This window comes from Myzus persicae, unplaced genomic scaffold (genome assembly GCF_001856785.1).
Source record: "Myzus persicae strain clone G006 unplaced genomic scaffold, MPER_G0061.0, whole genome shotgun sequence".
In the NCBI taxonomy this organism is placed as follows: Eukaryota; Metazoa; Arthropoda; class Insecta; order Hemiptera; family Aphididae; genus Myzus; species Myzus persicae.
The window spans coordinates 136023-162280 of record NW_019101298.1 but is presented as its reverse complement, the minus strand read 5'-3'; the positions used below and the strand labels follow the sequence as shown (position 1 = coordinate 162280).

The 26258-nt window shown below is 29.0% G+C and overlaps 1 protein-coding gene across 1 annotated transcript in view; it reads right to left on the bottom strand.

Moving 5' to 3' along the window:
• LOC111028584 (atrial natriuretic peptide receptor 1) overlaps positions 1–25558 on the bottom strand; it is a 284757-nt gene extending 259199 nt beyond the window's left edge. Inside the window, exon 1 of the mRNA XM_022307288.1 lies at positions 24872–25558. The gene's annotated coding sequence lies outside the window, so the exon portion shown is untranslated. The remainder of the gene's footprint in view (positions 1–24871) is intronic.
• Positions 25559–26258: the final 700 nt, after the last annotated feature.

Sequence of the window (26258 nt, the reverse complement as noted above, 5' to 3'; positions counted from 1 at the left end):
AACTTTCTAGTATCTGGAACATTTTTTTGTTGAAACTGACCAAACTTAAGCTATGGACATTCAACAGAATAAATTATAAATTGTAAAAACAGATTCATTCTCAGTAAAGTCTGGAACCCAAAAGTATTTTATAAATGCATAAAGTTTTTAACATAAAACATGAATATTCATTATTCGTCAATAATTGAGTCGCTCAGAATAGTTTTTAAAACGTAATGACTCATGACGATTAAAAATGACAACACACCTCTAACAAAACCACTTGCCCGTAATAATGACTTACTATTCATGAGGAGAATGTCAGGCATACTTTTTAATTTATTCTAGATTCCAAACGAAGCGAATAAAATTAATACTGATAGTAAAGCGCTAACTTTTTAGAGGGAAAAACCATTTTAGGCAAACAAATTGATCAACATTTTAGAATTAGAGTGTATTAATCGATTGGAAACCAAACGCAGATGGTCACTAAAAAAACTTAGCACAATAATTTTTCTTTAAGACTTAATTGTTTAGATAGGTAACCAGGTAAGTATCTAGCTAGGTACGGATTAGTGCTTAGAATCGTTTTGTATGCCATAATAGGTACATAAAATAATACGATTCATAAACTAAAGATCAAGACGTCTTAGTCATCGTCATTTGGCCGTGTACAAGGGACTATACGCCATTACGGTCTTATTTAATACCTATTTTATTATTTTACATATACCTACGTATATGTAGTTAATATTTCCACTATAATATAGGTAGTGTAATAAGATAGTGTAAGGATACTCTATATATATAAATTAATTGTTTTTTCCTGTTTTGAGAGTCTATTATACACGATTATTTTCTTCTTGTCGTGTCCGATATATATTAATATGTATCAGGTACTTGTACTGGTGGTTCGATAAAAACCAATCGTTTCTATACTTTTTATTTATTTAACAAAGCATACAATGTAATTTGTATGTGAACGTGCATTACACATGTGTTACGACAAGAAAAGCTAAGAAAAGTTTGAATGTAATTGATAAACCACAACGATTGGACGCGACTGTGGTTAATCGGCCGTTTTATTTACAGTACATTTGCATCATATTCGTATCACGACAATCGAATCATTATTCGCATCCGTTGATCCAACATCAGTACAGATTTTTTACAGCTGTGATTAATCATCTCCGTTTTAGTACCATACGTGAAGCGCGTTTTACGATTCTCGATGTAATGAATGTTTGTGTACTTGTCGAAAATAAGTGATTATGGCAACAATTTATTTATTTATTATACTTAAAATGCGTTGACACCATTACATGTTATTAAAAGTTTGATAACTTTAATAATTATTTTAGTATATAACAAGCTGATCCCGCGCGTGCACTTCGTTGGCCGTTAAAAATGCAAACTCTATATGAGACTCGCTTCTGATAATGCGATCATTATATTATCAGTTGAGCAATCCACCTGCGATAGATTGCGGATCCCGCTTGATGTTTACTTTCTAGTTTCTATACATAACATTTTTTATTTTTATTTATATATTTTCATTTTGATTGCGGTCACATCGATGAGCGACTGAAGTGCAACTCAGCCACCTTGGTAGGCAATGTGCAAAAATTCAATTTGATGCATGCTTATACCTGATCTGTCCGATTAACCACTGGCAACCAATGAACAAAAAAAAATACCAATTTCTTCTAAATATATTTATATTTCTCCTACAGCCAATAGTAACCATTTATAAACACTTTAATACCCGAAGTACTCCATGCAATTATACGTAAGTATGTAAATTTATTAAAAAGTTAGTAAATATATTAAAAAAATTGAACAAAACATAACCTCAGCACTTTTGAAGTCATGAGGAATATTTTTTTAAAAAAATGATCAAATTTCTATGGATAGATTTTCAGTTGAATCCGAACAAACATACATATAAATAATTGTATACAATAATATAGATGTATAGTGTATACATTATTTATAATATTAACAATTTTTGAAAAGGTATTATGTTCTAGTAAGTAACAATAAATATTGGTTTAAATAAACCGGTTAGTGACAATAAATATTGATTTCAATAAACTAGTTGATGGCAATAAATATTGATTTAAATAAATAATAATAATACACTAGATAAAGTATTCGTCAAGTGATACTCGACGTCTTGTGGTAGCCGAGTTGGTCCTTGGTTTATGGTACCAAGTTCTTTCAGATGTTTGAGTTTCATGTGGACGTTGTAGAAGTAGGTTTTAATTCAGTATTTCAGTGGAATGAGTATCCTCTTGAACGATAGGGCCGTTAAACTTATCAGTAAAAATGTATTTTTTTTTTTGTGGGATGTTTGGATTCTGTTTTTGGACATTGAAGTTTACTCGAGTTGGCGATATTTCTATTTGTTTTCACAGTAAGTGTAGCCAGTGCATTAATGCATCACATGAACCATCACATTTAACGCATCAAGACTGAAGCTTAGACGATTTGTAAACATTTCCGAATCTCTGAAATGTGAAGTGTGGAGAGTCTTTGGATTTTCGACCTTGTTCTGTGATTGTTACGCAATTTAATACCTTACTGCGTTTGAAAATGTCTTGTGGTATGGGGCTGTTAAACAGCTGTACTGCTATTAGTAGGGTCAAAGTGTTGTCTTTATTAGTTAGCCTTGTTACAGATTTGACATCTGGGAGTCTTAAATACCACCAGGATTTCTATTTCAGTGATTGACATTGGCAGATTTCTTATTGCCTACAGCAGAGATTTATTTTCATTTTTAGCCTATATATGGGTAGTATTCATATTTTGTTCCATTTAGAAATTTGCTAAGTGTGCAAGGCCGTCAATTGCTTCTACGTTTATTTGTTTTTCGTTTGATTTAACGGTGGCAGTGAAATCAATATTTTTGGCTTCTGATATTTCTTGGTGAAACAGAAATATTGTTCACGATTACAGTGGTAGGTACTTTGGGAGTATAATTTAATTGTTGTTTGATTGTTTTGATTGCTTATCTCTTTGAGTGCCAAGTGCTAAGTTAATATCGTTATCGGATGTTTCTTCTTGATTTGTTTCCATCGTTTCTAGCAGTGAGCTACGATTAGGTTAAGAGAATAATGCATTTGTATTTAATGGTTCGTTGACTTCTTGATTATTTTTGGTGACCTATCGGCGGCTGCAGTCACCATGTCCTATGTGTGATTTGTTTTGTTATAATGAGTGGAGCGTCTTTGAGTTTTTCAATAATATTAATCGAAAAACGTGAATTACCTTCCTACCTACTTAAGTTTATTGAACCTGGTGTAGAATGCATGATGAATGTGTGTATTTAAATAGTTTTTAACAGGCCTACCGCCTTACCCACTTGGCAGAGAGTTTGTCGCGATACGGCTCGTTTTTATGCACATTGAATCTTATTATGATACCCATATAGGTGTTATACATTACTAACAACAGAACAGCTATTCACTGCAATACTGCTATCGATAGCTATTAAAATCAGTGACTGGTGTAATTAATGAGTTGACTCTACGGTGTCCCAACACGTACTATTCGCAATAATAAAAACCTTTTCGTTACTTAACGTTTATCGGATACCTATGTCGTACTTCTATCCTGTGCCAAATCACTATAGGTACCTAATTATAGAACATTAGTTGTCTTGTACTATTGTTATTAATGACACAAGTTTTCAAAATTATAGAAAATTGATGTTGGCTACCTTACTGAAAAATAAAATGTTGCAAAATATTCAGTATAGTAAACAATCAAACAGAAGCTGATTTACTTACATTTTATTTAAACATGATGCTCTTTATGAATGGTCAACAAAAATTCGCTCTGAATATTAATAAATGTCTGATAAGTGATAATTACATTTTCTAGGGCTCGATTTGTTTAATAATATAATTATTATTACTATCTAATTTACCTAGATACCTATATGCAATAGGTTCTGACTCATTTACAACTTAAATAAATAAATAATATAACCCATAAATATTATTTTTTAGTGAAAAATGTTCTCAGGCATACACATAGATAAGAATATAAGATACCAATTTTTAAATCAACCAAAGTATAAACCGGAAAACAACAACGGATCACAATAATGTCTAAAGTAAAGCTTTTACTCGATTTATTGTTCTGTTTCATTTGTGTGTAAAATTTGTATAATTTACTACAAATTAATCTCTTGACATTAAAAAGCACAACAAGCAATATAATAAGTGATTAATGTACAGTAATAGTCATTGAAAATTGTAATTTTTAACTTTTTATAACAATAATATTATGAAATAACTGAACACATTTCAAAAGTAGTAAGTTCAAAATTATTCGCATTTTTGCATTTTTCCGCATAGTTTTTACATTTAGAGATACGAGATTAGCTACCTAGTAAATGAACAATTTTAAATTGAATTTATTTTCATATTAATTAAATAAAACAAAATCAATTTATATAGTAAGCATAAAACTTATACTACCTTCCCTTTTAGCATAAGCTCCACGGTAATAAGTACCGAATAAGTCATAAGTCATAAGTCATAACTCATAACTAATAATATTCTCGATTCAAACTAAATTATTTTTTAATACAGTACGAAAACTGTAGGTGATATGTAATTCTAAATATAGAATAGGTAGACTTTTGTTTTATCAAAACAATTATTTGCTAGGATTAAAATTTGTACTAATTAATAATAAGTAAATGATGATAAGTTTCTTTAGTTCATTGAATTTAATTATTTTTATATACCTATTGGGTTTTTTAATCGATATTAAGTAAGTATATATTTACCTAATATCGATTAAAAAGACCCAAATCTCATGAACCAACCAGCTACAAAGAATACTATAGATCACAAATAATTATTTATTATACTGCAAGCAATATTTATTTATGATTACATAACTTAAAGAGTTTAAAAAGAAATATATATATTTTATAGATAATATAATCTAACCTATTATATCATAATTTATAAAGCTGCACAAAAGTTTTTTTCCAGAAAAGACTTAAAGTATCATATCAGCACATATTTATACCTGTATACAATAAATATTATCATAATATTACCATCTTTGAGACTATGCATGTACTTAACAGTTCATGATCATATTCTGATAAAATTTGTTTTCAAATTATATTTTTGTAAATTCCTATTGGAAAATTTGATTTTAAAAATTAGTATTGATGATTTTTTTATAAAACTTTCGATTTTAATTATTTTTACCTAAAATACAATTTAAGACTAACCATAAATTGTAACCAGTTACTTAAAAAAACATAAGTCAATACTGTTTTATATGAATTTTAATTTTGAAAATTTCGACATTCATCAAAATGTATTATGAATTTTATTTTAATATTAAAATTTAGAGTAGATTTTGATGTTTGAATTATGACTTGGTTTTTATAGGATTAACTATTAACTATTAATCGTATTAATAAATATACAATACAATATAGGAATCTATGTGAGTTAGTTCCCCACCCAAAATGTATTTATATTTTAAACAATATTTTTAAAAAAATCGATACGAAATAGATATAGAATTTATTTTAACTCAGTAAATGATTTGAATAAAAGTGTTGGATTTTGTATGTAAATACAAACTGTATAGTATAATATGTAACTATTTAAGTAGGTGTACCTACTTGAGTTAAAAATTATATCACAAATACCTGTATAATACAGGTAAAGTATAATACAACGCCACAACGGTTGTATCATAATATGCTATCTAATAAATGCAGTATAAGGACGTTATGTAGGTAACATAAATATATTATAATGAAACAACATTCTACCAATCTAACGCCTCCAACAATCACGAAATCTTATCAGTAACTAACATGGTAGACAATAACTAAGAAAAATATCATCGGTGAAATGTCGACTATCACGAATTCGTCTTGGACAATCATGGATATTTTTAGTCTAAAATACTAGATTAGACTTACTAGATTAATACTGGCCATAGGGATAGTTGAATGAAAGCAAAAATTAAAAAACAAATATTAAATAGACGTAAAACAAAATTCTACAATTAAAATAATTTTATGTTGCAGTTATTTAAAGCCCGAGCGAAAAACAGAAGTATTTTGAGTGACATCTACATACTCGTAAGTAGGTAATAATATAATTTTAACACAAATTGCATGTGCCAATTCAGGTGTTAATTTTTTCCTATAAAAAATAAAAAAAATTTAATAAATCCTAATACGAAATAACAGTCCAATGTCATTACAATTAATAATATCCGTATACTAAAAATAAGTTTGAATAATATCGATGTATATATATATATATATTATATTATATATCAAGTTCAGAAATCTGATATATTTCTAGTATAATCTGAGAGTTTAAAATTAGAGTTTTATTTTAACAGCTAGGTAATAAACCGAAATAGTATTTCATTAATTTTATGAATAAATACAACGTACGAGTAATTATTAAGATAATCACTGTTGAGAAGGTTACATGGACAATAATATCACAAAGACAAAGACGAGAAAAAAAACATGTAAACATATTTTTACTGAAAGCCGATTAATATACTAATATAATACTATAACCTAAAAGCGTTTGTTGGAGTGCGTGTGTCAGACACGTTTTTGCGGCGAGACTTAAGATGCCCGTAAGCTATGGATCGCATAACAAAATAGAAGTGGACCGAGGAAAGCGGGTCGAGTGTTATTCCATAATAGTCTGAACAGAAATTAAAATATTAGGTATAATAATTATAATAATAATAAATATAATTGTATTACAACAAAATTAATTAATTCACAAAGTGAATAGGTATGTTTATTCTTGTTGTGCCTGTTGGTTTTGATGGAACTATAGGACAGCCTGCACAGCGGCAGGGTGTGTGTATCAGTAGCGTAACTGTGGAGGATTCGAGTATTCCACCCCCCTCCCCCTTTAAATTGTTATTGGTGATGTCTTAATCAAGGTTATAGCCTGTATTGGTTATAAAATAACATTGTATTTAAATAGCCTCCCTCCCCTCTTGATTGAGCTCCACCTACCATACTGAGATGTAGATACAAAACTACAAAATTGACATTTATTGATAATTAATTTTTCAAATCCTCCCTACACGGCTACAGACGACATTTACTTTTGAAACACAACAATGTAATAGTGTCTAGCATGACTTACTACAAATAAGGTACCTATTTATTCTCACCACTGATGTCTGGTGTTCATGGTACATTATGTTGATACCGTATGGAGTATCGATAATAAAATCACATGAATCATTTACACGTTTTGACTCGTCTCGGACGCTACAAAACCATAATGGAAAGAGTATAGGAAAATTATTCAAGAATATGATGCCAATAAAAAAACCTCTTAAAGTGAATATCAACATGATTTAATATTTTCATACTAAACGGGACTTATAGTATTATAAACAATTGCCAATTGAACGCAGGCACTTTTAAATATAAAGCTATACCTGCTGCAAAGTTTTAATTTAATTGTTATTCAAAACGCACACAAATGAATTGTAGGTAATAACTTTAATATTTTAACAACATATTTAATAAGCCCGATTAACGGTAGACAGTTCAGACATATAATCTCTAACAACACAGGTTTGTGTAATCAGTGAATTGTTTTTTTTTCTAGTGAAAAATTGAAATTAGTTGACTGAAATGATAATAAACTGAAACCGTTCATCGACACTGCTTGTTTAGCTTTTAAATAGAGCTCACTAAACGGTTTGTTTTTTATCCCGAAATGCATACCTATAGTTTAATGTGCATATATATCTTTCACGCCAGACAGTACCATTAACACTAAATCTTTTCCATGCCACGCCTATTATGTATACATGTCAAACAACAGCAGGTGGCTCAATGTCTGCAAATGCGAGCAAGTAAATTATCATTAGTTATATTAAATTGTATATGTACAGAGAAACAAAGATATACCTATGCCCAATTTTCTCTTGCCCGTATTTAAATACATCAATACTCACTTTTTTATAACATTGTTTAAATATTTATTAAAGTTGAACAATGTTTGCAATAAATTTTCGTTAGTCAGATCAATCAACAAAAAAAAAATGACTTAGCATGTAGATATGTGTGTCTATATTTTTGTTATATAAATGATGGAAGGTTTTTTTAGAACAGTGGTCACAAAAGGTCATTGAACGTAACATTTTATACATAATAATTCTGTATATATTAATACATTACATAGCAATATGTATAATAATAATAATAATATGGTCATACATTTATTACCAACTGTTTTCGGTAGCTTGTGGTCCCATAATATTTTTAAATTATTGCAAAATTCTATTCTATTGTTGGTTAAGTTTTAATAATAATTGTATTTATAAAATATTAAGTAAACATAGCTTATAATCTATACATAAGTTAATTTATAAAAAAAATTCTTATTGCTTTTCCATGAACCCACTTTAATAAATTATTCATTATTTTACTAAAATATATGAAGTTTTAAATTCTAAACGGGCCGAAATAGTTATGATATTTTTACAATATGTGCGTGTTTTTAATAATTAAAAGACCAATAGCTAATTAATTTTATTCTATTAGCTTTTCAAAGTAATGACCTATTTAATCGTTTTATTTGTGCAAAATTGTATACAAATTAAATTACAAAATCTTCTTAGATTTATTTAATAACCAATTAATACTAAAGGTTCTGTTCTAAATACTTTGAATGACAAGTAACGGTAGCTAAAACAACTGTTTGATTAAACTCCCTTACCCATATAAATCATATAATTTTAATTTCTATGAGACCTACTGCAGGTTAAACAATGTTGTAATGATAATGCTGTGATTTTTTAGCGATTTGCATTATGTTTATTTTATAGCGTCTGACTGAAAATTCAATACCGATTGTATTTACACTTTAAAGTAGTAACTAAAGGATTTTTACCATTGCTCAAAACGTGTAAAATACCATTGTAACAATAAAATATTGTAAGTAAACTGATTTTTGTTTTCGTCAACTTGGTAAAAATAGTTGTTGGATAATATTTTTATCGTTTATTTAAATAATAATACACAACTATCCTGCAACCAAGGTGAGCGAAGTGAGACGATTGCCCAATATATAAGAATCACTGACCTTACAGCTTTATTTTAGTAAATTATCATTAAGTATTGACAAATAGAGATACGGTTAGGTGATTACGTGAAACCTGAACTATGGTATGGTATAATTATAAAATAATAATTTTAATATTGTATGCGTGTAAGTATTTTAATTTATTATACGCCTGTTTCGACTGAGTCAATTGTCATGTAATTTTCATTCATAAAATGTATGAATCCAAAGTAACTGTATACCTAATATATTGAAACGGGTTTTTTTTTCTATAATTATTTGTTATTCATACATAAAACCGATTATATTATTATAGCAATGGCATCACTTTAAATAAGATGATTCTGTTTAATTTATTAAGCTCCCAGTTATCACTATTATGGCTCTACAATTAAATAATAGGTACGTAATTTTCTAAAGCTCTTGCCTCCAGCTAAGTGAAACAAAACCTTTAGATACTTATATTAAGTGTTACCCGAAGACAACAAAATCATAGTAATAAATAATAATGTATACAATGAAATTTAGTAAGTTTCATATTATACACTGTTATATACACCTTGGTATTCTCATTCACTCCATTGTTAAATTATCTTACACAGGTAGTACTTATTTATGTAATTTAAAAAAAATATTTTTAAATATTTTTTTTAATCTGTTGGAGACTATTGTTAACCTAATAAATAATAACACTGCTCTCTTCCAAGCATTAAAGAATTCTTAAGTTCTCCGTGTATTCTAGTTTTTTTTTTATCATTTTCAGATTATACGGTATTTACAAGTTATTATAAATAACTGTTTTGTTTGAACTGTAATGTACTAATGTGTAATAAATACAAGTAAAAAAACTAATATATTTAAGCCAAAAATATTTGAATAAAAAAGATTCCCAATTGAATAGTTTATCAAACACGAAAATGTCTTCAGAAAAATCAGAAATAACAAATGAATTCGGTACATTCATTCAACTAATATTTTAAACGAAGAAAATCAGTACTTAAACAAAAATTTACGTCACATAATTAAATTTAAAAATAAACATATATGGCAATAGAATGAAATAATATGATTAAATATTAGAATGGGCAGGCTATAATATTATTATTTACAGTAGTAACAATTGGACTAATAGTTCCAACAATAATTATCTAAAGTTATTCGAGTGTGAGTTAAATCGCTTAAGTTTGGATTCTAAAAGTAGCTCGTGTACCTATCCAATATCCATGAATGCAAAACGTAATTTAAACTAACACATGTTAAATGTATCAGATTGAAACGGTGAGTTGCGAGAGAGTACGAGTAGTTACCGACTTCTGATTATAGAGTTCAAAGAATAATCGATCAATATTTTGTCAAGAATTGTATTTATAGTAATTCATATAAATTATATTGAAACGATAAGAAATGCGCGGACGATAAGCATAATGGTTTATACGAGTAATAAGGTGGTTTTAAATTTAAGTAATATTAACAGAAATTAGGAAAAACACCTCAAAACGTAATTATTATTCATATACGTAAGGACTTTGACAGTAAACTAAATTATATTAATTAAAAATAATTATAATTAAATAATAAATATATTTATATAATATGTTCAAAGTTGAATGTTTTGTTTTGTTTTTCAATAGGTACCAAATAGTATAATAATCAAACTGTTTAAATAATAAAAATAAAAACTCACAATTTTCGATTGGAAGAAGAATATATTTTGATAAACATAATATCACCCAAATTAGGTTACGTAAACTTAACTACTCCTCAAGGTCCTCTGATTTTCCAACGAATCTAACAAAATAAACTCTATCGAACAGTGGTATTTACTATTTCCAGACTACGAATAAATGTATTACGAAAACAGTTTTTCAAACAAATTGCACTCTAATAGTATATATTTTAGATTCTGAATGATCGGCAAATTTATATAATTTTATTATGATGTATTTTTTTGGTGTCTAAAAACACTTTTTTACCAGAAAAAAATAGCTTCGATATTAAAGGTGGTTTCTGGTAACTAATCGGATCTAGACTTCTATAATAGAATATTTACTCAAGTACGGAATACCAATTTCAATCAACTTTTTTTTTGTAATTCAAAAATGAAAAACTGTAGATAGTATGTAAATTAATTCAAAATATTTATATTACCTTTTTCTACACGTGGTATGATTATCAAAATATTTTGGCCTTTTTTGAGCTGCTATAAACATTTGATATTTTCGAATAAACCATAATTGTATGCAATGATTTATCATTTAATTAAAATATAACACACCCATTACAGTGACCTACCAAAAATAGAGTTAATGGATTTTATACAATGTAATATATATTATATATAAATATATATATTTAAAAAATAGATTACATTTTTATTACCCACTTTGTATATTTACACCTGTGGCTTTTGAACTTTTCCTCTGACTTTTCCTTCTAATCGTATTCAATTTTTTATTTTTTTAAATAATTGTACACTCTGATAAGTGACCACTATATTTGAATGATAATATGAATAATCTATTTCAGATAACAATTCATATATTTTGTAGAAAACATCTTTGAATTTATCTATAGGCAGTGTGAACTGACAAAATGCATGATATTAAACTATTTTATAGGTATTCAACTTGATTTGATATTATGAAAATTATGTGTGTTTATAATCTATTTTTTAATCGCAGCAATCGTTAGTGAGAGAGCAAAATTATATAATTTTGGCATGTTATACCTGCTTTAGGTCAATGTCGTTTTACATGGTTTTTAAATATCTTATTAATTTCAAGCGGTACATACGTATAGGTAACATAATATATTATTGGTTGTATAAAAATGTTGTGTGTTTTAATAAGAATCTTTTTTATATTAAAAAGCGTATTCCCGGAGAGTATATTTTTCGGGCCCAAAATGTATTACTTCATGATAACAGCATACATGTTCCGGCAAGCGTCCAAGATCTAAAGGAAGTCGGAAATAGACGTGGATGAAACAAAAACGATTTCTGAATTCTGCAACGTCTATAGGTAGTTGAACAAAATTTCATGCCTATCTGCTGCTACTGTCATATTATAATAATATGGAGTGATAATAAAGTATCAACTAATTTTAACTAGATATCAAAACACTTCGCTTGGAAGTTGGAATCCCCCCAAACGAAACCAAGTTTAAGAACATAAGATGTTCAACGGTTGATAATACCTATTGTTCATCTTAATCATGTACCTGACTTTTGGTTTTCACTCAATGATTTCCTCCCGTGTAATCATGGATATGGGGCACAACATTGTAACAAAGTACGAATATGTACGATTGTAACACACCAATATTCACCTCCTTGACAAATATACGATTTAAAAAAAAAATACTCCAGTCTAAAAAACTCTATAATATACAATATTTCCTTAAAAAAAAACTCATTTATAATCAAAATGCACATTTACGTTCAAAATAACAAAAAGTGTTTCATGACAACAAAAAGTGAAAAATAACACAAGTTTTCTTATGTTACCCAACGATTATAATTTTATTATTTACTTATATGTTTTTATACCTACTTATGAAAATAAATTAGTACAGTTCAAATTGGTGCTGTTGAGAGAATACTTTTAGTAAGCATTTTTTATCAATGTTTAATTTTTAAGAATTAATTGGGGACAAAATATAACAGTTGATCGGGGGATAATTCTTGTAACTATTAATTCTTAATGATATTTCATTAATTTATTTTTGTATCATAGTCATGTCTCAAGTCAAAATGGCAAAGAACGTCAAACATTCAACGACAAACGAACTAATGACATGAACTGCAAATATGCGCTTTAATGAAGTAAAATCGATTAAAATGTAATTGAACAAAAAAAAATTCTATTTGAATGTTGTAGTAAATAATTTCTTGAAAACTGTTACAATCATACTCAGTCTACCCCACTCTGTATCGAAATAAAACACATTCGTTTTTCCCCTCACATATACCCAACCCAATACCTATCATTCGAGTTCATCAAGGGTCCTTCTCCAAACAAGTAATATTCGTCGTTTTTAAAATTGAAAAACCAAAAACCAAAACCGGCGTTATCCTCTGCATATTGTTCTATTCTAAGCACAAATTCAATTTTTGGTAGGTACAACATAATTTAGTAACTGTTGCAATTTGATATTCTTTAATAAATTATCGCGTTGGGCGTAAGTACCTATTTTTAATTTTCTTATCGACTTCCATGTGCACGCGCCCGTTTATACTATCGTAATCGCATAATCGTCGAGCTAATAATAATAATAATAATAATAATAATGATATTATAGTCAGTACGGTGAAATACTGAGAGCCGATAAAACGACGGAAAAACAATTTTACCTAGGTATACTGCGGTCGTTTTCGGCGCTGAGTGCGTACCCGTATACCTACAACAACAGCTACTCAAATACACGATATTATTATAATATTGTATATCGCGTATTATATAGTGTCGTTGGAAATTTACGGTCGGGCGAAGAAAACGGCCCCGGCTTGCGATTGTGGGGAGGGGGTTGGAAAAGAGGGTCGGAGAACTGTGTCGCATACACTTTCGACTGGAGTGCTTCGAGAGGATTACATCGCTCTGTACACGGCGGAGATCGCGTGGGATTACGTACTGCGGCGGCGGCGGCGGCGGGGGAAGGACGGGGGGAGGGCACACACCGGTCCCGCGGCGACGGCTGCGACCACCGCCGCCGCGGACACTGCCGGCGTGAATATTCATAATAATATAATAACATTACTTATTAGTTGTTATTATTATTGTGTCGTAATGCGGAACCCGTGGCAGAGCGACCGGGCCGCCACACTTCCGACGCACATACCGTTTATTACCACGCGCGGTATACGACGCGCACGCCCACGCGTTTCGCTAATAGTCCACTGCCGTTGCGCTTCCCGGTGGATGTCGTCCCGTTAGGCGGCGGCGGCGGCGGCGGCGGCGAGACATAAAAAACAGATAATAATAATAATCAAATATTATTATTATGACTATCGCAAAACGCTGCGGCGGCAGACGGATTCGCGTCGATTTCATCACAATACCCATACATACATAATACAATAATATTGGTATTGCGATGCGACGGGAATGTTATAATATTATACAATTATAATTTATGGCGAACGAAATATTATTATGCGATCGAGGCGACCTAATCTCGAATGTGTTATAATATTTTGTTTTTCATACAGTAATTATTATTAGTCCTTTTATACGCGTCGTACAATAGTGCAAATGGTTCGGGCGTTCGGATTGGGTAATACTACTAATACTAGTGCAATATAGGTACATAATAATATAATACTACCGTGGTCGTGATATTATATTTCGCTAGTAAACTGTTATTATGACAATCGTAGGTAACTATCATGCAGTATGAAATATAAATTATATTCGGCCATGACAACCGAAGGGCAACGGACAGCGATCAAATTCGGAAGGGGTGAGGATAGGTTAAATAGGGGAGAGATGCTATCTTTCAGGTTAACAATCGTAGTAATATTTTTCGACAGTCATTATTTTGAATTTTTTTTTAACAACTTATTTAAATAAATAGGCAATAAATATTAGTTTATTTTATACAGACAACTAATAAATCCAGCAACTCAAGCCCAGGTCAGAAGGCCAGCCACCCTGCACGAAGAAAATATGACATACCTATTTTTAGTTATTTAATACGATATCTACCAGAAAATGAAGTCTAAAATAAGCACCGATGATGGTAGGTATTTATTCTTTTCGAAGACAACGCGCACAAAGACCTCCTGCCGATGACAATCGTCCGAAAATAGCTGGATAATAACAATATTAAGCTCTGCGAAACGTGTAAGCCCGAAGTCACACCTCGTTTGCTACAGGTGGCGTGGTCGTGCGATGTGGTAAAAGGTAATCGTTAGAAGCCGCCTTATATTTTACCACATACCTAATAAATAGCTCAAACTTAGTGAATTATAAATAATAAAAATAAATAAATAGGTAGTATGGTTTATAGGTGTAATAATGGTCAATTGTTTTTTCTTTACGTCGTCTCGATACTATACGGTTTATTATAATTTATAACAGTTATCAATAAGTTATTATTATTATTATTATGTTGTTATTCGATATAAATGAGATAGTGCTGGTGTGTACGTGAGCGTATTATTTGTTATGTATTATGTATACACTATTTTTCTCCGAAATTCGTATCGGCCCGACGACAAAGTTAATTATACGGCTGACCGTATCGACGGCGTCTGGCCGTGCAGTGCACTTTCTATTTTACCCGAGAGCCCAATGGTCTGATAGGAACACAAAATTATCCTACCTATAATCGTGGCCGTCACACAGTGTCGGTACCTACCCAGTTGATAACAACGACGACGACGCCACTGCTGTTGTTAGTGTCGTCACACACCCGAGAATATTGCGAATTCAATTTAGTAATAATAATATTAGTCTGCACGACTGCACGTGTTATTATTTAATGAGAACCGAACAAAACTCATTTAAGCTTACGCGATAAACTCCAATTGCATACTATGCAAACTAGAACTCGTATATTGTGCATGGGTATTATGACAAACCGACACGTTTATTAAAATTTACAACGTTTCCCTAATCGATATAATTTAAATACTTGTATTACCATTTATTTACATCGCTTGGTAAGTATATTTTAGAACAGTGCATTCTTGTATACGCCCAGCTATTGTCTATTTATAATGAAATAATAATATATCGATTTATTCAAATACTATGCGTTTTGATATATACTTTCTGCAAATAGACCATGGGCATCAGTGCACAGTAAAAAACCACAGCAAGAGAATATTGATCCAATCTAAAAAAAAAATTTAACAATCGAGAGACGATGATTAAAAATATTATCCGCCGATATTGATTTAAAATGAAATAATGATAAAAGGGATATGTCTTATTATGATAATCAATACATCGAAACAAACTTTAAATTTCTAAGTGAGTACCCACAAAAATATTTTTACATTATAATATACGTTGTCTGAGACTTAAAGCTACAAAAGTTTCTAAATGTCTATGAGTCTTCACAATACGAAACAGACAAATGTTTCCAAGTTTAATGCGTATATAGTGGAAGAATTTTGTTAGTTATGATAAATAAGTATAAACTCAAGTGTAAACGCTAACAATCATAATGTATAAATGTTTAAAGAAACATCGTTCTTCTAAGTTCTAACAATTCAAATGTGTTCATACTTTTTATCGTATGTGCGTGTATAATGTATATACGTAAACTTCAAGCACAAACATAAATCATACACCATCATTTACCATTAATATAAAAATGTACCATTTAACGTCTACCTATTATCGTTGATCGATAAGCAGTTGGATTTTTCAAATGAAGAAATAGTCGTTGTCAATTTAAAAAACGTTAAAATTACATTATGTTTGAAAGAACACGTTTATACTGCAATCAATAGAAAATCAATTTTTATGCGTCATATTCAATTAATAATTTACAAAGTCTATATGTATAAATTATATATTGCTTTACCAAAGCATATAAACATTTAAGTTCATCGTCTGAATAATAATTTTGATGTAAATTTATTACCACTTACACAGTAGCATTCACAAACATTGATTGTTTAATTACAACTAATAAAATAATTATAGTATTAAAATAATTTTTGAAATATTAAACTGTTGACTATACTATTTGATAAACCAAGATAATCCAAGGAATTCGCGATTTTTTAAAACACGTTCGAAAAACAATATTATAACGGACTATATGTATATACGAGATACATTTTGACACATACTGATACACTGCAGACTTAAAAATAAGATAAAAATATTTTACATAATGATCGTAAATAGGATAAATTTAACTTTCATGCTATAAATATTACATTAACTTTTTTACACAAGATTATGCACTTTTGCATTAGTATTATCAAACGCCAACTATTAAAAATAATAAGTAAAATTATTGTAATTTTAATATTTTATCTTTAAAAAGGTATTTAACATTTAATTTTTAATGATCATTTTATATAGTTCCAAATATGTAGACCAGATGTATTACAAATGATAATAATAATAGCTCATATCATGTGAAACAAACAGTTTAAGTAAATTTAAAATATTATAAAAATGTAATGCATTGTTTTTCTTTTATTATTTTTAAAATTTAAGATTTTAATTACAACGTAAACATATCAATTTTAGTTGACGACGACACTTCAATATATATTATATTGTTTAGGTTTTTTAAAACTCATAAATGAAGGCGCAGTAGGTAATCAAGTAAAACGTATCATAAAGGGTAATTTTTTAACAGTATAACACTCATTATCTCGTTGAGTAAAAACCTTTCTAAAGTAATATTTTTTGCTGCAGAATATAAAATTAAAACAGCAAAAACTAAAAAATTATAATTATATAAATCGTTAAAATATAATTTGTTTTCAACAATTATATTTTTAATATTAATTACATTAATACATATTATATTATATCATATCAATTGGATTTTTATACTTTTTTTTACTTAAAATTATAATATGGAAAAAACTATTTTCAAAGTAAATACTTTTCTAGATAATGAGTTAACTTTTAAAAGAATCATCCTTTAATATTTAATATTGATGTTACTATATTTAGTGTGTGATTAAATCGAAAAATATTCAAATGCTTTCAAGTTATTTACCATGGGCGGTGTGATTTTTGTATCCTCAATTATTTCAAATAGTTTTAGTCAACACGAGTAATTTTTTATGAATTATTGAAAAATGTAGAGAATTATTCGTCCAGAACTGTTTATCAGTCTGATTGTGGATGATACAAAATACTTGTTTAGTCGTATAGATATCTCAACTAACTTTATAAATTAAATTTGTTTTATAACTGATAGATAACTGTTACATGATCATTCAAAATTGTAATTATTTAAAACATTAAATCATTTTTAATCAAAAGACAGAAACCAGAAAAACAGCGAATAATTTAAAAATATTTAAATTAAATAAATTCATCGGATAGCTTATAATCATGTACTATAAAAAATGTAATGCAATTTATTTCTCAATCATATTGTGAAATATAGACTGATACTGAATGTTGATGGTTAGTATAAGAATATTAGTCTATAAATCATTAATATACCTACTAACATAGTAATTGTGTTTAGTTGATCACCCAGTAACCTAGTTATTACTTGATAGATGACGGACAAAATATTCAGCAAAAAAATTAAATTTAATATTGTTTAGATGCCATATTATTTATTAGACATTTTATTTTAATCAAATTTAATTGTTCTCATATAATTATAAAAATGTATTTAAAAAATGGGGAAGTTGGTGTATGTATATTAGATTTCAAGTGCCTTTCGTCATTTCATGATTAGTGCAATCGTGTACCTCGTTATTGAGTAGGTCACTTTAAAGGATATATAAATTTAAATCCAATGATAAATCATTGTACACCAAAAATATTCAAAGCCGAGACTGTGTGTCAGTTAATTTCTAAAGATATTTTATAACTCATTACAATTTGCAGTAAGTTCGAATTATTTTATTCTAACTTCACCTACAACGATGAGAATAAAGTTTGTGGCATAATAGCTTAAAATTACTAATTTTAGTCTAAACATATTGAACATTTCATTGGGTATAAAAAATTAAAATAAACGTAACGACAATATTCTTAAAATTGCAACATCATGTATAGCTAAAAACGTTAGGGAATAAATCGTTATTTACGTTTGAATATTGTCAACATTTAAATATCAAACGCTCATAAAATGAAAAATACACTTAATTTCTTTTTTTATACCTGCAGTAAGAAAAACTTATTAGTTATAAGAAATCTCGTCTTCAATTTTCAAACTTTTCAACTTACAACAAAATGTTATCACTTATCAACATAAAAACTAAAAAAGGCTAAGATTTTAAATGTCTATAAACAGCCTAAAAAAACCAAAATATATTAAAAATTAAATCGTGTCTAGAAGAAATTCTAAATATATACGGTTATTCGTGTTATGTACTACCTACATACAACAACGAAAAACAAAATCGATTTAGCGGAAACTAGTGTCGACTGTTGTGTAAATATTGTTGATACTGTTTTTGTAATTCTTTTTTTCTCCGATTATTTTAAAAAGTACTGATTAAAATATTATTTTTAGATAATTTAGTCAAAATTTTAATTTGTCCCTTCGCCCACCAAAGTACAAACTATATCAATTTTCCAACAGAAACAACCCTCAATTATTAAAATTTCAGCAGGCTTTCTACTTTAAAAATTGTTTGTATAGTAACCAAATAAAATTAACATTTTATACTCATATAAATAACTACAGCTTAATGTACAACTACTTGTTATAAAATATGTAATTTATTAATTTGTTACTATAATAATGTTCAACATAGCTAATCAATTTCTGAGAACTCATTATTACAGTTTAGGTATGTGGGAATATTCAATAGTATATTAGTATTATAATCATATGGCCACTATAATTTCGAAACCTTACATGTAATCCAGATTATTATGCCTGTTCAGTGTTCTGGAAAGGTTATCCTAACGTCCAGCGTCTCTGAGGTCTAAAACTTTTGATTCCTTTCCCAGTAAGTAAAACACGTCAGGCTTCACGTTAGTCCATAACCATGAGCAACCATGAGCTTTGCGTTCATACTACCATTGACTCTAAATACTATTTATAATCAATGATACTATCAACGTGCGTGTTTGGATTATCAAAATTTTAAAATCACAATAGGTACTAGGAATTGAGATCTAGTCCTGGCGTAGTTATGTCGCTATGCAGTATGCTGTAAATTGCACTCCGTTACCGAATAATCATATTCACAATAATTTGGTCTGTTTATTCATAATATGTATTATACATAATATAAAATGTATTGCGTAATTTATGCAACAGTGTTTTCATTGAATTGAGAACAAAATGTATGTACCTGCTTCATGATGTGATTACAAAATGTAAAGCGTTATAAGAAGAAAAACTGTTGACAAAATAATGTAGCAATTATTCCATAATCCATGCGTAAGGATGAACATTCATAATAAGTTATTAATAACATAACCCGATAACTACTACCTTAAACATTCATCTATCATATTATATGAGAAGCTATTAAGTGTAGAAAAACGAAATAAAGTTATGTGCCTACATATATGAGTAACTGACTAATAACTCTAAACACGTTATCATTAACATTAATACATAATATACCATGATTAGGTATAGTGAAACTGATAAATAGACAATAAAGAAATATAATGCTAAAAATATTTTTCAAGTTATTAAATTTAGTTTTATAATTATTATAATATCTGTATAACCCGGCTTTGCCCGGAAAAAAAATGAACAAATATAAAATAAAGTATTGTATATCAGTTTTAGAGTACGTCAGTTCGAGGGCAAATCGGTGTCGGTGACTTCGCTTTGAGACCGAGATGGGAAATCCGCCTGTGGGGGATTAGACATAGGCAACACTTGGTATATTTTCGAACGTGATTAAAACTACTCTTTGCACTTTTCTGATGTCTCTAAGAAAGTAGAAACAATCTCTGAAAATTTCATCAAAATCGATCTAGTAGTTTTTGAGTATATAAGCTATAATTCAAAGCGTACATTCATTTATGTATATATATAAATACATAAATAGAGAAGGATAATTATAGAAAAAGGGAGACAAAGATTGTATACAAGTCTCTTTAATATTCAATTTTCGTGAGCCAAAACGAAATTCCTGTGTGAGTTACCTATAGCAACGTGTAAAGGTAGGCATAATAAGCTATTTATTAACACTCCCTGCATTTCAAGGAATATGTGTACAAAATTTAGTGTTAATTGAATAAGTGGTTCCGGAGATTAGTGACTACTAACAAACAAACTTTTTACTAGCAAATATTTTTTTATTTGTTGAATGAGATAAAGTAAATAATGTTATCTTAGAAAACATACTAACCTAAAAACATATAATAAAATATTTAAATAGATTTAGAAATATACCAAAAAATAATATGCTCTCGATGGCCATGATGCCGAGGGTTCAATTTAAAAAAATATAAATATATTATACATCATTAAAAACAATTAGACTATTCATGATAAAATATGACTTCATATTAATATCCAAAATAATTCTTAGAAACCATTAAATAGGAATGTAGTAATTATCATTACAAAACCATCTTCTTACCGATTTGAAATCCATAAACATTTTTAAAGCTGTATTTAAGTTATAGGTACCTAAATAGTACGCGCTTTCAAATAACTAAACTATAACAGCCATAACTATGTTTGTACTGAACAAATTATAATACCCAGACCACAACATCAAAGTACTGATCATCTTGACGGATCATTCTATTTTCAAAAAGTTTGTTATTAGTCATAGTAGTAGAAAAGTTTAGAATATTAACGAGAAAAAGTCTTGAAGCTTCAATAGACTCAAGCCCCTAATAGCTTGTAGTCTATATAAATAATGAAATCTCCACTCAGTTATTTAAAATCATGTAAATGACGAGTGCAATACGATATCAAATAGGTAAAAATTCAGGGAAGGTAGTAAAAATGTTGATATTAAGGTACTCACAGTAAAATATGGGGCTTTTTGTCGAAAAGTGCATGATATAAAAACGATTGAAATAATTAATATCACATAGGTACCTCATCCGAATAAATATTTTTAGTAACTGAAAACTAACTATAAGTTACTTACTTAACTAAAACAATTTACAAAAAATATTTATTTAACAAGTATAGGTACCTACAATAATTTTATTGATTCATTAAATGTTAAATTTATTTAAATTAGCATAAAGTGAAGAAAATAATTGTATTAATTAAATTAGTTCAATAATATTAAAATATTCAACTACATAAAAATATACCTAATTTTTTAGGCAATATTATAATAGTATAATAAATTGTGAACAAATATAAAAATACAAAATTACCATAGAAAAACACCACTATTGTATTTTCAATGTTTACAAATACATATGAAAATAAAATAACACTATCTAAATTTGTTTTGATACTAAACAGAATATTTAAACAAATAATAAAATATGCCAAGCGGTTCATTCCCAGCCATGATTAATAAGACGACATCAACAATTTCATTTGACGCTCCCTGAAGAAATTCAAACCATAAACTGTACAAATTATTTGACGATTCTACAGAGTTAAATTTAAAAATAATTACGAACGTATGCAACATTATTTTCGAAAATAACTTCATTCGTCAAATAGAAGGAAAATTACAGCCAAAACAATATTTCAATGATATTTTCGAGTACGTATGTACTTAACTAATCTAATAAATAAAATGGCTCAAAATATTTTTAAAGATTTTCGAAAAAAAAATTAAGAATTAGTATAATTCATACAAAAAATCAGATTCACTTTCATACAGAAAATATTATTGAAAATTTGAAATATTATGTATTTGATAGTACTTATATACATTTGTAATAAAATTGCATGTCTGACTAGATTACATTTTTCAACTGCAATCCTAAACAAAAGTCGTAAACGTAAAATCTAAATCCCAAAGGTCCAATATATTTGACTTTTTCCACTTAACTAACAATTCAGACGAATAGTCGATCTATGGATGGCAATAATATTTTCATATGGTATAATGTTGATTATTCAAATAAAACTGTAAAATAAAAAAGTGTGATTGCAAAATATTATCAAAAAAAATTAACCAATAACATGCTTACAGATGTACGTATATTTATTTTGTGTAACAATAATAACAATAAAAGTAATAATAACCATTGTTCGACATATAATTATATTCAGTTCAGTTGCATCCGAGTATGCACTTTTTTTTTGTACTAAGTATATATAATACACGTCTATAGAATACTAAAATATGAATTTTAGTCGTCGTATAGAGAATGTCTTCATTATTTTTCCAATGACACATAGTAAATATATAATTTATTAGATCTAGGTATGTATGGTACCAAATGTACAACATAATATAAGAAATATGTTTCACATACGACGAGTTAGTGAAGATCGAGGATACTACGAATTATTCATTTATTATTGACAAAAATTACTAAACAAAATATTTTATAACATGTTTACTCAAATTAATCTTAATAAAATGATTGTTTAATTTATATGCGACAATATCCTATTAAATGTTGTTTATTCTTAATGTGATTACTAAATCACTATTAAAACATATTATCATGACAAAAGTAAACATTTTATAAGGCGGTATAATATTATGTGAGAAATAAATATTAAGAAAATAAATATTAAATTATTATTAACTATTAACCATTAGTTTATTAGTCGCTACATTGTGAAAGTACGAGTGTATAATATATTTCACATTTTTATCAATGAATTATTATTATCAAATAAAGGTACATATTATTTTGGTATCTGATTTAATTATTATAATACTATATAGAACAAATAGCAGTATCTATAAAACAAAAATAATTTTTGGTCGACGTTTGAGTTTAATGTTATATTTTATAATATTTACATGTATTATGCTTGTACATACTATTCTTAACTAACAATTAAAGAGCTGACCATCAAATAAAATAAAAGTGCACAATTTTAAATATAATTTTTTAAATATAACAAGCAATATTAACGTAATGTTATTCAAATGTGTTCATTTGTTAAGATGTTTATTAAAAAATTTCATGAATATAGGTACCATAGTTGAGTAATATTTATTATTTAAATATACATATTTGAAATTTACCTTTACATCATATTACTTTGTTTAATTAATTTTAAAAAAATTTTAATTTTTTTCAACTTACAGGTGTAATATAATTACTAATGCAGCTAATTGCATGTTTAATATATTTATTTTTTTTTTTTTAATTATTCTGTTACGGTTACCAATAAAAAATATTATATAAGTACCTAATAATAATGAAATTATTGACAAAAAAAAACATTTTATGGATACACATCTAATATTATTTATAAAAAAAAGTTGTATTTATTTATGACAACCATAATATACCCTTAACCACTTCAATCGAGGTTTTGTATCATTTATTTAAAAAATATAAACATATACAAAATTGTTACGTCGTCGGAAAGGATTCTTATAAGCCAATATCAAATATTATCGAATCCCCCATATACTCAAAATAATAACTACAGAATACAAGTACACAAAAATAAAACTATAACAAAACGGTGTATTAAATACCTAAATAATTCTGGTGACGGACAAACGTCATAATATAATGCACTCGGAATTTCACTCGTTTCAAATTGGATTGGGTTCGCGCCAAAATTAAAATGTTTTTTAAACACTTTGAATTTATGAAAAAAAAAAGTATAAAAGTTTGATGCCTTGAAAATAATTGTAAATTATTGCTAACACTATAATATACTCCTACGATCATCACTCGTATTATTTACGTAGGTAGTTATTTTTAATAACGTCTGCAGTTTGCTCGTATGCACTTACGCCATTAATTAGAATTATTTATTTGGCGGCACATCGATATTATATTATGCATCTACACCTATATATTATTATCATGAACACGTAAATAAGACAATTGATTTTCCCGATCGATATTTTTTTTTATCGTCGATATATGTAGATGATATTACGATGATACTTAATGTGAAACATATCGTTTAGGTGTATAATATTATAAAATATATATAATATAATAATAATATTACGATGTATACATATTTACTCGATCGTAAAAATAAAACGATATAATATAATATTACCGATGTCTTACCTTGTGTGTCAACGGTGTTTTGTGGTGGTGGCGGTGGCGACAGATATATATGTTGCGTGTCGGCCTCGGAAGCACCCTCGGAAAGCCGATGATCACGTTGTCCGGCAGGACATGTCCGGAAGACGGCGATCGTTTTCGGGATTAAATCCTTTAGCCGGCGGCGATCAGATCACTAAAATTTCTATATTTCTAAAACCTATTTGCGGACGTCGCTGCGACACCTATATTTTAAATGACGATGGTTACGACAACCGCCGGCGACCGCAACCACACTCGACGACGATCACACACGTCCCGACGAAAACGGGGGAGAACAGTACTGTTCTTGCTCTTTCTCCCTTTTTACCGGCGCAACGCAAGACTTACAACCCGCAGACGAGACTCACTGTTGTTCAGCACAACTGCAGTAGCGGACTAATGTTATATTGCAGTATATAATTTAAGGTCTCGGGAGTACTCGCGGCGAACACCAGTCGACAATTTATTGTACGGAACGAATTTTTTTTTTCAAATCCAATTCACGGCGGGTCGACTTCGGGTCGGACACGACGGCCAAACGAGGATAAATATCACGGCGACAGTGTAATAATAATATCCGATGGCCAAACACGCGTAGCGGCGACACGGAGGTAAAAACGCGAACGGACGGAGACGGCGAAGCGAACACGACGCACTGGCTCTGTCGGCTGCGGCACGTCCGGACCACACGACGATCAGGTCTTCGTCGGCGTGCGCGCGGCATAATATCCCCTCACTACCGCTACCGACAGCTGTTGGCGGCGGCGTCGGCGTCGGCGACATCGCGCGCGCGTTTCGTTTAATTTTTATTTTCATTTCTTTTTTTCTCCTTTCCCCTCCCCACCCCCCGTTTTTACGCTCACCAATAGCTCGGCGGTTTTCCTCTTAAACCTGTTGATCCACCGCGATAACTATACGGTAAATATACATGTGTACAACATTATTATCATATATACCGACACGCCACCGCCGCCGCCGCCGCCATCAAAGGGTCCGTTTAAACGTTACAACTCACAATTATATATATATCATTGTAATAGGTAATGACAGGTTGAAGGTATATAGGGGCGAGCGCACCATTAATGTAATAGATATTTGCCGTAACTGTACAGAATATACCCAACGATTTTGCACACCGGTGAATTCATCGTTTTTAATTCAAAATAGGTAATGTACAAATATTATTCGATACATTATTGCCGTTATAAATACAAATTCTTATTTTTATGGTTCTTTTCGTATGTTTAAATCGCATATTTGATTGGGGGAGGTGATATGAATTTTGGCCAGATTAGGCCCATATAATATTTTAATATAAAAAAGTTTAATCTGTATAAAGTCTTCAAAAATATTTCCCTAATTTTGTGTG